Here is a 12,410-nt window from a genome sequence, read left to right as displayed (position 1 = left end):
GCAAAACTCCCCCACAGACGGAGCCCCCGGCCACGCAGAGTGCGCGCCGGGGGGCCCGCCCAGGTCCCTCGGGGAATTAAATCTCCCTTGGTAAAACTTTGTTTTTTATTTACTTTGGTCTTATTTTGCGAACACTGTTTAAATTTAACAACATCAGCAAGGACCGTGGATGAGGGCGATGACGACTCAGGTATAATTTGATCAAGACGCGTTCTGAGTTTTCTACCATAAACAAGCTCTGCGGGCGAAACCCCAGTCAGAGTGTGTACGGAGTTCCTGTAGTCAAATAAATATTTTAATAGTTTTTTACTAAATAGACTCGCTCTTCCACTAAGCAAGGTCGTTTTTATACCCTTTTTAATAATTTTGACGAAGCTTTCAGCCTGCCCGTTGCTAGCGGGATGATAAGCCGGTGACTTCAAATGTGAAATTCCGTTCAATGTACAAAAATTTTCAAACTCATGTGATGTGAACGATGTACCATTGTCACTAACTAAAGTATGAGGAATACCAAACCTAGACATAAACTCACATAATCTTTCAATCGTGGCTGAAGCAGATGTGCTGGATTTCATATTGTAAACCTCCACCCACTTAGTATAAGCATCTACTATTATCAAAAAGGTTTGACCGTTTATCGGTCCCAAGAAATCCATATGTACTCTGTAAAACGGTTGTGGGGGGTGTTCCCAATGCGCGATCGGGCCCCGTGCTGGAGTCGGTCTCATTTGAATACATACATCACACGAAGCTATCATGCTCTCGAGCGCGGCGTCGACCCCGGGAAACCAGAACCGCGCACGTGCTTCAGCTTTAGTCTTAACAATTCCTAAGTGAGACTGATGTAACTCTGATAAAATATCCTTTTGTAATGACTCCGGAATTACAACCTTATGTCCCCGCATCAGACAACCGTTTTCATAAGACAATTGCAACCTACACATGTGATATGGCTTTAACCGTTCATCAGATAATTTTTTTGGCCATCCCTTTAAGACATATAGGATAACTTTACGTAATATTAAATCCTTATTTGTTTCGTCTTGTAGTTTGACTAACGATACAGGTAAATTACCTTCCACAACAAAATTAATATAAGAAGCTCTATCCAAATCGGGTTCATCTACACTGCCCCTGCCCTCCGCAGCTGTCCCCGCCTCCCCTAGGCTGGCGCGCGATAAGAAGTCTGCGGTGTTGTCTGTGCTACGAACATATTCAATTCTATAATTATAGCTACTTAAAAACATCGCATATCTCTGAAGTCTATTCGCCGAAACTTCTGGTATACCTCGATAAGGGCCAAAAATCGATAAAAGTGGTTTATGATCTGTACGTAAGATAAATGGAACCGTCCTGCCATATAGGTACTGGTGGTAACGCCTAACTCCAAAAATAATGGCGGTGGCTTCCTTTTGAATCTGAGAATAACGTTTTTCAGCAGCATTTAGGGTTCGCGACGCAAACGAGACCGGTCGCTCAGACCCGTTTGGTTCTATCTGAGACAAAATGGCCGAAAGACCTGACGGCGACGCATCGACAGTTAAAATGATGGTCGCGTTATGATTAAAATGAGCCAATACTTGATCCGACGCCAAACATTTTTTAATCGCGTTAAAAGCGTCCTCATGTTCATGTCCCCAGTACCATTTATTTCCTTTTTTCAAAAGCTCATATAACGGCTTTAAAATTGCAGACGCATTAGGAACAAAACTTCTGTAATAATTAATTAACCCTAAAAATGATTGCAACTGATTAACATTAGTCGGAACCGGCGCATCAGTCATTGCCCTAATTTTCTCTGGCGATTTATGAAGGCCATCTTTATTGATTACATACCCTAAGTAATTAATATCGTCCTTGAAAAATTCACACTTTTCCCTTTGAAGGGTCAAACCCGCGTCTTGTAATCTCTGTAGTACTTGATGTAATCGTAGCAAATGCTCAGTTTTATTTTTCCCCGTTATTAAAATATCGTCTAACAGGCACAACGTGCTGGGCACGCCAGCCAGTACGCATTCGATAGCACGTTGAAAAATAGCTGGTGAACTGGCCAAGCCAAAGCAAAGGCGGGTATGCTTGTAAACTCCCCTGTGAGTATTTATACAAGTTAATTCTTGTGATTCCTCATCTAACACGAGTTGATTGTACGCACTAGATAAATCCAGTTTACTAAACTGTTGTCCACCATACAACCTAGTAAAAAGTTCAGTTATCGTCGGCAAAGGGTACTGGTCAACAACTAACTGTTTGTTTACGCCCGTCGAATAATCCGCACAAATACGTACGGAACCATTCCGCTTTAATACCGGTACGATTGGTGACGCATACCGCGCGTGATCAACTTGTTTTAATACTCCGGCCGCCACCAACCGATCTATTTCCTTATCTACTTTGTCTTTTAAAGCGAAAGTTAATGGTCGCGCTCTAATAAAAACCGGTTTTGCATCTTCCTTTAAATGTAATTTAACTTTAAATTTGTTAAACAAACCTAATTTATCGGAAAAAACCATAGGATAACGAGATTGCAACGCGTTAATTATATTGTTTTCATCTACTTGTTTACAATATTGTATCGGCAATAATTCTAACTTAAACTTAGAAATGAAATCGCGACCGAGAATTGGCGGCCCTCCATCTCGTATGACGCAAACATATAGTAAATGTGATTCATTCGCATAACTGACCTGTAATTGTGCTACTCCAATACAAATAATACTATTACCCGTATATGAAAATAATCGTTTTTTTGTTTTAGACAATGGTACATTGCTAAAATATTTCCTGTACGTCTGTTCAGAAATCGCAGTAACGGCCGACCCGCTATCTATTTCGAATTTTAATTCGACCCCCGAAATCGTCACCGTCTCTGTCATGGCTTCCCCTTTAACAGACCTAATATTAAAACATTCACCATCGTCATCGCCGTCATCCACCACATTTGCCTCCAAGTAATGAATTTTTTTGCACATACTACGTAGGTGCCCCGTGACATTGCACTTTTTGCACTTTAATTTAGCGAACCGACACTGAGACGTATCATGATTATGATAACCGCACACTTGACACTGCACTTTATTGCCGCCATCCTTCAGCCGAAGCGCCCCCGACCGGCCTGCCGCCGTCGATTGCGTCATCTTGAACAGCTGATCATGTTTTGCTACCTGTACTGCTGCAGTGGTTGCTCCAACTCGCGCGCTGCGCACACTTTCTGCCATTTCAACCGCCCTAGCCAGCGATAGGGCTGTTAGATCCTGTGCAAATAACTTTTCTCGTTCAGGTCCGGGTAACATCCCCATAACGAATCGGTCTCTGAGAGCTTCCTCCACGTTGGCAAACCCACAATGCCCGATCAGACCGCGCAACCTGGCCGCCCATTGAGGGTAGGTCTCGTCTTCTTGTTGTACCGCCACGTAAAATTTATAACGTTCGCCGAAACCACAACGCTTAGGTGTAAAATGGTCGTCCAATAGCCGAAGTATGTCTTCATATGGAACATCGGTCAACGTCTTCGGCACCGCGAGGTCCGCCGCTAATTTGTACGTGGCGTCCGTGAGTGCGCTCAGCAATATCGCTCGTCTTTTTATCCCTGCAGGATCACTTATTCTGCTAATGTCGTTAGCTACGAACCACTGAGAAATTCTGCATTTGTACGTTTCCCATGACTGCAGATTGTGGTCAAAACTGGATAATAATCCGAACATTGCACCGGACATTTTTTATTAATTTTTACTAAACGGGGTAGGTTCGTATTTCGTCGCCACTGTTAGATACGAGGGATACACGAGTGAAACACTTGGCTGCTATTAACACACTGTCCTATATTTGTTGTAATACCCCGTATGCGTAGGCACACGCACACATACTTAACAATAGTGAACGTACCTTGTATATTATTGTACGTGATTGTTTTAAATGCAAGCCTTATGCAACCTTAAATTATATTAAATTCATTTGCTTCGTCGTGTTCTGTCTGTTGTCTAAGATTTGTGAAACGACTACGTTTTTGGATGCGATTTATTTCTATTCTACTTTATTTGTATCGAGTTATTAAATGATTTTTACGAAATATTGACTTTGATTTTTCTTTTGTAATTCGAAGTTAAAAAATACTGAAAAATCTAGTAGGTAAACAAAATTGTATAATGAATAAAAATGAGCAGGGCAATTAATTGATCTTTGACAAAATTTCAAAGTTGAGCTAATCTCAAAGAAATCTGCGTTCATTTCCATTAGAGCGCGCTCCCGGGAGACGTTTGACATCGGCCGAAACTTCTCGAATAAATGAATAGCAAAAAGAGAAAGGATTTCTCTGTTGATTTACTTTATCCAGGGCGGCACTAAACAACTTCAAGTTCGGGAAGTTGTTAGCCGCGGACGGGGAAAGGGCTAATCTGCACACTCGGGGAAATGTAAATATTAAGTAGACCCGGAGAGATGTCGCCCTCCGCTCTGCATTAGTTCACCAGTCCATTACACGATCCAACATACTGAGCTCACTTTTACCATGTACGTATGTGCTCAATTATCATTTATTTAATATTCCTTGAATATAGACAAGATGTTTAGATTTGAAGAGCGCATCAGTAAAGGGTTTGTCTGTATGGGCTACATTACCTCCGTAGACACAGTCATGGTTCACGAACTCTTTCAATCCCGTCTTGTCGAAACCGTTAAAGTTTTCGTGATTTCGTGATTATGGGTGATTGTCTATCCTCCAATTGTTTTGCGTAGTGGAGCGGCTCTTCCACCCTTCCAAACTGAAATGAACGAGTGCTCCGGGGCAGAAGTAGACCGGGTATGCTGCGCGGCTGCTAGAGGTCCACGGTCACCACCTGCTCCTTCGCGAATACTTAACGCTTCCATAAAATGTTAAATTGTTCAGTTTATCAGATGATTAATATATTATAATGAACATTCCACCAGAGATCAAGTTAATTTACGCATGCGTTTGAAAGACACACTGGTCAGACAAACAGGCAAGATTCAATACGTAAACAATAATCCGAGTAGCGGAGTTGTGACAACAATAATGAGTGTAGACTACATGATCCGAGACGTGGTGCCTGGGCGTTGTCGCAGTACCACCTAGTACTACCTAGTCAGCCACACGAATACTGTCAGTATAGAGTGGAGTCGGCTTCGTGATGGATGGACCATTTCATTGAGAACCAATCAGGTAGGTGTAACGTACATATATGTTACCCTGGACATGGGAAACGATGACTGCTTGGAAGCAGAAGCACTGCTCAAAATAACTACAATAAATTCCCGAATTTAAAACTGTAAAGTTATTTCGGCTGTAGATATAAGAGAAGACTGGAGCCGACCAAAATTATTTGTATGTAGTCTTTGTTAATCCTCAAACAAAACCTTTGATCTGAACCGCTCCTTCCTACCCTCTCCTCTGATACCCTGCCCCCGCACTCCACGATTAACGTTCGGGAATTCTAAAGCTTTTATCTTCAAAAAGCTCACCGTACGAACTTTTAATTCTCCTTCAGTTGTGTTCGCGATTGACTTTTTTGTCGTCTTTGCTAAAGCCTTATTCACATTCCGATAGAGGCACCCGTCACGCGCGGACGTGCTCATCGACCACTCGATCGCCCGGCCTTTGTTCGCCCGGCTTTTGTTAGCCCGGCCATTGTTCGCGCGGCCTGTGTTCGTGGTACATCTGCCGACCAAGTGTTTTTCCTGGAAGTTTTTATTTGTTTGGTTTCCTTTTGTTATTTCTGTGTTCGTGATACATCTGCCGTCAAACTGTCTTCCTGGAAGTGTTTAATTGTTTTGTTTCTTTTTGTTATTTCCGTTTTGTTGTGATTTTTCTTTGTCCTGCAGTAATCGTGCCGCATCGCCACCTGTGTTCAATAGAACCGCTCAGGTCCGAGAAGTTGGGGCCTCGCCGCAAGGCGAGTGTTTTCTAAGACCCAGGGTAGCCCCACCTGGGCACGTAGACATCATGGACGCTGTATTTGCGGAATTTCTCCGGCTTCGCTACCCAAAGCTCACTTCCGAGTTTCAGGCCTTCAAGGCCGATCACACTGCGAGCCCTCTCGTGGACTCCACCGAGCTCGCTGCTCCTGCGTCGCCTGTACCTGCGTGCAAAGCTTCTGCATCGAGCACCGCAGCCTCCGTCGTGCCTGCCGTTCCCGCGTCGCCTATACTGGCGAGTAAAACTGCTGCGTCGTCCGCCGTGGTCACCGTTCCAGCAGCGCGATCATCCGCGGCCTCCGTCGCGCCGTCCAAAACACCTACTCGTAGGTCACCTGCGCCCGCCTCCTCGTCCTCCGACTCTGACTCGGAGATGGAGGTCGACCTCGCTCCCGCCTCATCGACGGATGGATTCACCCTAGTGCAAAAGGGTAAGAAGCGTGCCGCGGAGTCTCGAGCTCCCGCGGCCGCTAAAATTAGCAAAGCCGCGAACGCGTCGCGCCCCCGCCCTCAGACTCCCGTTGCGCCTCCAGCCCGTGCCACTCCGTCGCCGCGTCCGGTGGCACAAAATAAAGCCCAGACCCCTCCCCCGGTAATCCTTCAAGAGAAGGCAGCTTGGGAACGAGTTTCCCTGGCCCTTAAGGCCAAAAATATCAATTTTACGAATGCCCGTAACCTCGCGAACGGCATTCAAATTAAGGTTCGAACATCCGACGACCATAGGGCCCTCTCTTCTTACCTCCGTAAGGAGCGTATAAGTTTCCACACATATACGCTCCAGGAGGAGCGCGAACTCCGTGCCGTTATACGTGGCATCCCTAAAGAGTTGGATGCCGAGCTCGTCAAGGCCGACCTTCTCGAACAAGGCCTACCGGTTAACTCCGTACACCGCATGCACACAGGCCGCGGAAGGGAGCCATATAATATGGTTCTCGTCGCCCTCCAGCCTACCCCCGAGGGTAAGCAAATATTCAACATCCGAACGGTCTGTAGCCTTTCCGGAATCGCAGTCGAAACCCCACACAAGAAAGGCACACCTAGCCAGTGCCATAACTGCCAATTATACGGGCATTCTTCCCGTAACTGTCACGCGCGCCCCCGATGCGTCAAGTGCTTAGGCGATCACGCCACGGCCCTATGCACTCGCGATCAAAAAACCGCGACAGAACCGCCTAGCTGCGTCCTGTGTCGAACACAGGGTCACCCCGCAAATTACCGCGGATGCCCCCGAGCCCCGAAAATAAATCGCCGCGTCGCCCGCCAAAACCGCCTCCGAGCTTCCGGCCCAGACATCAAAGCCTCGGCACCCTCTGTGTCGCAGGCTAAGCCAGCGTTCGTTCCGGCGCCGGTGCCCAGTGTCTCGGCCTGGGCGAAACCGCTGCCGTACATGAACACGGCCACAACTCCCTCCTCCGCGATTCGTCCCGCCCCCGCGACTCGTCCCTCTCCCGCGACTTGCCCTCCGACCGCGTCCGACAATCTCGCTTTAGCGATCGACTTCTTTCAGTCGATCAACTTTGAGCGCGTTAACGCTTTGGGCGACGCCATTCGCTCTGCCTCTACTGCACAACACTTTATCGCCGTTGTGCAAGAATACGCCGACGTATACGCGTCATTAAATACGTACGTCCTCCCCTCACTCCGCCGGTAATCAATGGCGTATATAAGTAGAATAAAGCCCCTATCCGTAACGATAGGATTTTTTAACGCTTACGGTCTCGCAAATCAGCGTGATCAGGTTTCTGACTTTTTGCGTGACCATCAAATTGATATCTTTTTAGTGCAGGAGACCCTACTTAAGCCCGCGCGCCGTGACCCTAAAATCGCGAACTATAACATGGTCAGGAACGACAGGCTCTCTGCTCGTGGTGGTGGTACCGTCATTTACTATAGAAGAGCCCTGCATTGCGTCCCACTCGATCCTCCCGCGCTCGCTAATATCGAAGCATCAGTGTGCCGAATCTCACTGACGGGACACGCGCCGATCGTTATCGCGTCCGTTTATCTTCCACCGGATAAGATCGTTCTAAGCAGTGATATCGAGGCGCTGCTCGGCATGGGGAGCTCTGTCATTCTGGCGGGCGACCTAAATTGTAAACACATTAGGTGGAACTCACACACCACAACCCCGAATGGCAGGCGGCTTGACGCGTTAGTCGATAATCTCGCCTTCGATATCGTTGCTCCGCTAATCCCGACTCACTACCCGCTAAATATCGCGCATCGCCCGGATATACTCGACATAGCGTTATTAAAAAACGTAACTCTGCGCTTACACTCGATCGAAGTAGTTTCAGAGTTAGATTCAGACCACCGTCCCGTCGTTATGAAGCTCGGTCGCGCTCCCGATTCCGTTCCCGTCACGAGGACTGTGGTGGATTGGCACACGCTGGGCATCAGCCTGGCTGAATCTGATCCACCATCGCTACCGTTTAGCCCGGACTCTACCCCGTCTCCTCAGGATACCGCTGAAGCCATAGACATCTTAACGTCACACATCACCTCGACATTAGATAGGTCATCGAAACAAGTTGTAGCGGAGGACTTCCTTCACCGCTTCAAATTGTCCGACGATATTAGGGAACTCCTTAGAGCTAAGAACGCCTCGATACGCGCCTACGACAGGTATCCTACCGCGGAAAATCGTATTCGAATGCGTGCCCTACAACGCGACGTAAAGTCTCGCATCGCCGAAGTCCGAGATGCCAGATGGTCTGATTTCTTAGAAGGACTCGCGCCCTCCCAAAGGTCTTACTACCGCTTAGCTCGTACTCTCAAATCGGATACGGTAGTAACTATGCCCCCCCTCGTAGGCCCCTCAGGCCGACTCACGGCGTTCGATGATGACGAAAAAGCAGAGCTGCTAGCCGATACATTGCAAACCCAGTGCACGCCCAGCACTCAATCCGTGGACCCTGTGCATGTAGAATTAGTAGACAGTGAGGTAGAACGCAGAGCCTCCTTGCCACCCTCTGATGTGTTACCACCCGTCACCCCGATGGAAGTTAAAGACTTGATCAAAGACCTACGTCCTCGCAAGGCTCCCGGTTCCGACGGTATATCCAACCGCGTTATTAAACTTCTACCCGTCCAACTCATCGTGATGTTGGCATCTATTTTCAATGCCGCTATGGCGAACTGTATCTTTCCCGCGGTGTGGAAAGAAGCGGACGTTATCGGCATACATAAACCCGGTAAACCAAAAAATCATCCGACGAGCTACCGCCCGATTAGCCTCCTCATGTCTCTAGGCAAACTGTATGAGCGTCTGCTCTACAAACGTCTCAGAGACTTCGTCTCATCCAAGGGCATTCTCATCGATGAACAATTCGGGTTCCGTACAAATCACTCATGCGTTCAACAGGTGCACCGCCTCACGGAGCACATTCTTGTAGGGCTTAATCGACCAAAACCGTTATACACGGGAGCTCTCTTCTTCGACGTCGCAAAAGCGTTCGACAAAGTCTGGCACAACGGTTTGATTTTCAAACTATTCAACATGGGTGTGCCGGATAGTCTCGTGCTCATCATACGGGACTTCTTGTCGAACCGCTCTTTTCGATATCGAGTCGAGGGAACCCGCTCCTCCCCACGACCTCTCACAGCTGGAGTCCCGCAAGGCTCTGTCCTCTCACCCCTCCTATTTAGCTTATTCGTTAACGATATTCCCCGGTCGCCGCCGACCCATTTAGCTTTATTCGCCGACGACACGACTGTTTACTATTCCAGTAGAAACAAGTCCCTAATCGCGAAGAAGCTTCAGAGCGCAGCCCTAGCCCTAGGACAGTGGTTCCGAAAATGGCGCATAGACATCAACCCAGCGAAAAGTACTGCGGTGCTCTTTCAGAGGGGAAGCTCCACACGGATTTCCTCCCGTATTAGGAGGAGGAATTTCACACCCCCGATTACTCTCTTTAGTCAATCCATACCCTGGGCCAGGAAGGTCAAGTACCTGGGCGTTACCCTGGATGCATCGATGACATTCCGCCCGCATATAAAATCAGTCCGTGACCGTGCCGCGTTTATTCTCGGTAGACTCTACCCCATGATTTGTAAGCGGAGTAAAATGTCCCTTCGGAACAAGGTGACACTTTACAAAACTTGCATAAGGCCCGTCATGACTTACGCGAGTGTGGTGTTCGCTCACGCGGCCCGCACGCACATAGACACCCTTCAATCTCTACAATCCCGCTTTTGCAGGTTAGCCGTCGGAGCTCCGTGGTTCGTGAGGAACGTTGACCTACACGACGACCTGGGCCTCGAATCTATACAGAAATACATGAAGTCAGCGTCGGAACGGTACTTCGATAAGGCTATGCGTCATGATAATCGCCTTATCGTAGCCGCCGCTGACTACTCCCCGAATCCTGATCATGCAGGAGCCAGTCACCGTCGACGCCCTAGACACGTCCTTACGGATCCATCAGATCCAATAACCTTCGCACTAGACGCCTTCAGCTCTAGGAGCAGGCTTAGGGACCTCGGTAACCGTACTCGTCGAACTCGACAAAGAGTTCGCCGTGCAACCTAACCCATGAATCAGCTCGCTGAGTTTCTCGCCGGATCTTCTCAGCGGGTCGCGATTCCGATCCGGTAGTAGATTCATTCGCGAAGCAGCTGCTCTTGAGCTGTTAGGTCTCCTTCGGAGGCGCTCGGGTAGCTGTTAGCAAATCCCACCCCTCCTGGCTGAGCCTTTGCTCGCCCACCTGTCCTGGTGAAACTGGAAAGGCCTCCGGGCCACCAGTAATCCTTCAATCAAAAAAAAAAAAAAAAAAAATAAAGCCTTATTGGCATTCAGATATAATGTTGTGTTTTGGAAGCTCAGAGTTGATTTGCACACGAAGAGGTTTTGGAATAGAGTGAACTGGATTATATTACCTTCATTTGTTCCCACGATTAAATTTATAATCTAATGTACATATTAAGCTTGGCAAGTATATATTGGACGAAGGCCTATGTATCGCAAAAGATCCCTTGGTTATAATAGTTATTGTTTAAAATTAAAAGTATATATTTAATTCCATCAAATTATAGCTTTTTTTAAATATCCTGTGATAGAAATATTCCACATTTCAAAAACTATATCCTACCGTATTTTTTTCATATCCTGGTTATATTTTGAATAAATTTATGTTCTATACCTAATCTTCAACAATTTCAGAATGTTTACTTGATAAACAAATGTTTAACTGTCTGTCTAAAAGTGTAGAACTTTAGAAGAGCACCTCTCGACAAATTCGACGCGATTAAAAAAAACAGGTAATAAATAGTCTCGCTGATTGGTTAAGGTCTATTAATTGTCTTTTATATTATTATTATGATATAAAATAATAATTAAAGTGTGCGCTGTTTTGACTTTAGCGCCTCTAGTGCACAGTATTGTCGAGACGAAAGTCATTGATGGAGGTGGTCAGAGCCCCAAGGCATGACGAGTACGTTTACCTGGGGCAAACTGTCCAGCTAGGTAGGTTCAACTTCAAAGAAGAGATTGATCGTCGAATCTAGGATGGGGAGCGATCGGCAATCTTCTCATCCTAAGCACCGCGGTGTCTCAAGATGGAAGTCTTTAGTCGGTGTGTTGTCAGTTGATTGGTGGCACATGCTACTGAGACGTGCTCTCTTACGGTTGCAGGTCGCGGAAATCGGCTGAATTAAGGCAGTGCAGGACTGGACATTGTGGTGAGTCTTGGGCGAGGATCATGAGTTTAGTATATTAAAATTGGACATAGACGGTAATGACAATGCACGGACTACTCTACGACAATTACTATTCAACTACATTTTACTGTCATTCACTCACTTTATTAATTATAACAACTCCTAGTTAATCTAGCTGAAGTAATTTCGGAAAACATTTAAGACTCCTAACGAGATTAATCCTAGAGAAAATAATTACTTGACGCTTCTAAGAAAACGGATTATGTTCGAGAATGTTCCGCACGCTACAGTACGTAGTTCCACTGTTCCACTGTACCTACATATTATCACAAAAACACACACGCAGAACAGACATACATATGTATGTGTGGATAATTAATTTGTTACAGAATGTAATTTAGTGTGATAAGTTACCGCACGAATATATTTGATTTATTTCAGAGGCTCTCTTACTTGATGATAATAGCTACGTGACAGCTGTCCCAGTGCTGCCTCATTCATCTGTTCAAACTGGAACACCTGACATCTTCACAGAAAATGCATGGAAAAGCGATATGCCACACCGTCGTAAAGCTATGATCGTTTGAGGATGTCGGTAAAGGCCTACGTGAAGAAAAAAAGGTTTTTAAGCTATTGCATAGCTTCTATCGCGGGCCTTGAGCGCGGCGACTGAATCAAGAAATTCCGTAACGAAAATAACCTGACACCTCCACTACGCCTACTATGTAGCTCGCGTTCAACACATTCACACGTTGCGCTGGTGTAGTGTTTGTGAATAAGCGTGCGGCGTGACGTCGCACTGCATGAGCATCATGAAAAGTCTG

The sequence above is a fragment of the Bombyx mori genome, chromosome 3 (genome assembly GCF_030269925.1).
Source record: "Bombyx mori chromosome 3, ASM3026992v2".
In the NCBI taxonomy this organism is placed as follows: Eukaryota; Metazoa; Arthropoda; class Insecta; order Lepidoptera; family Bombycidae; genus Bombyx; species Bombyx mori.
Note: the sequence above shows the minus strand (reverse complement) of the source record.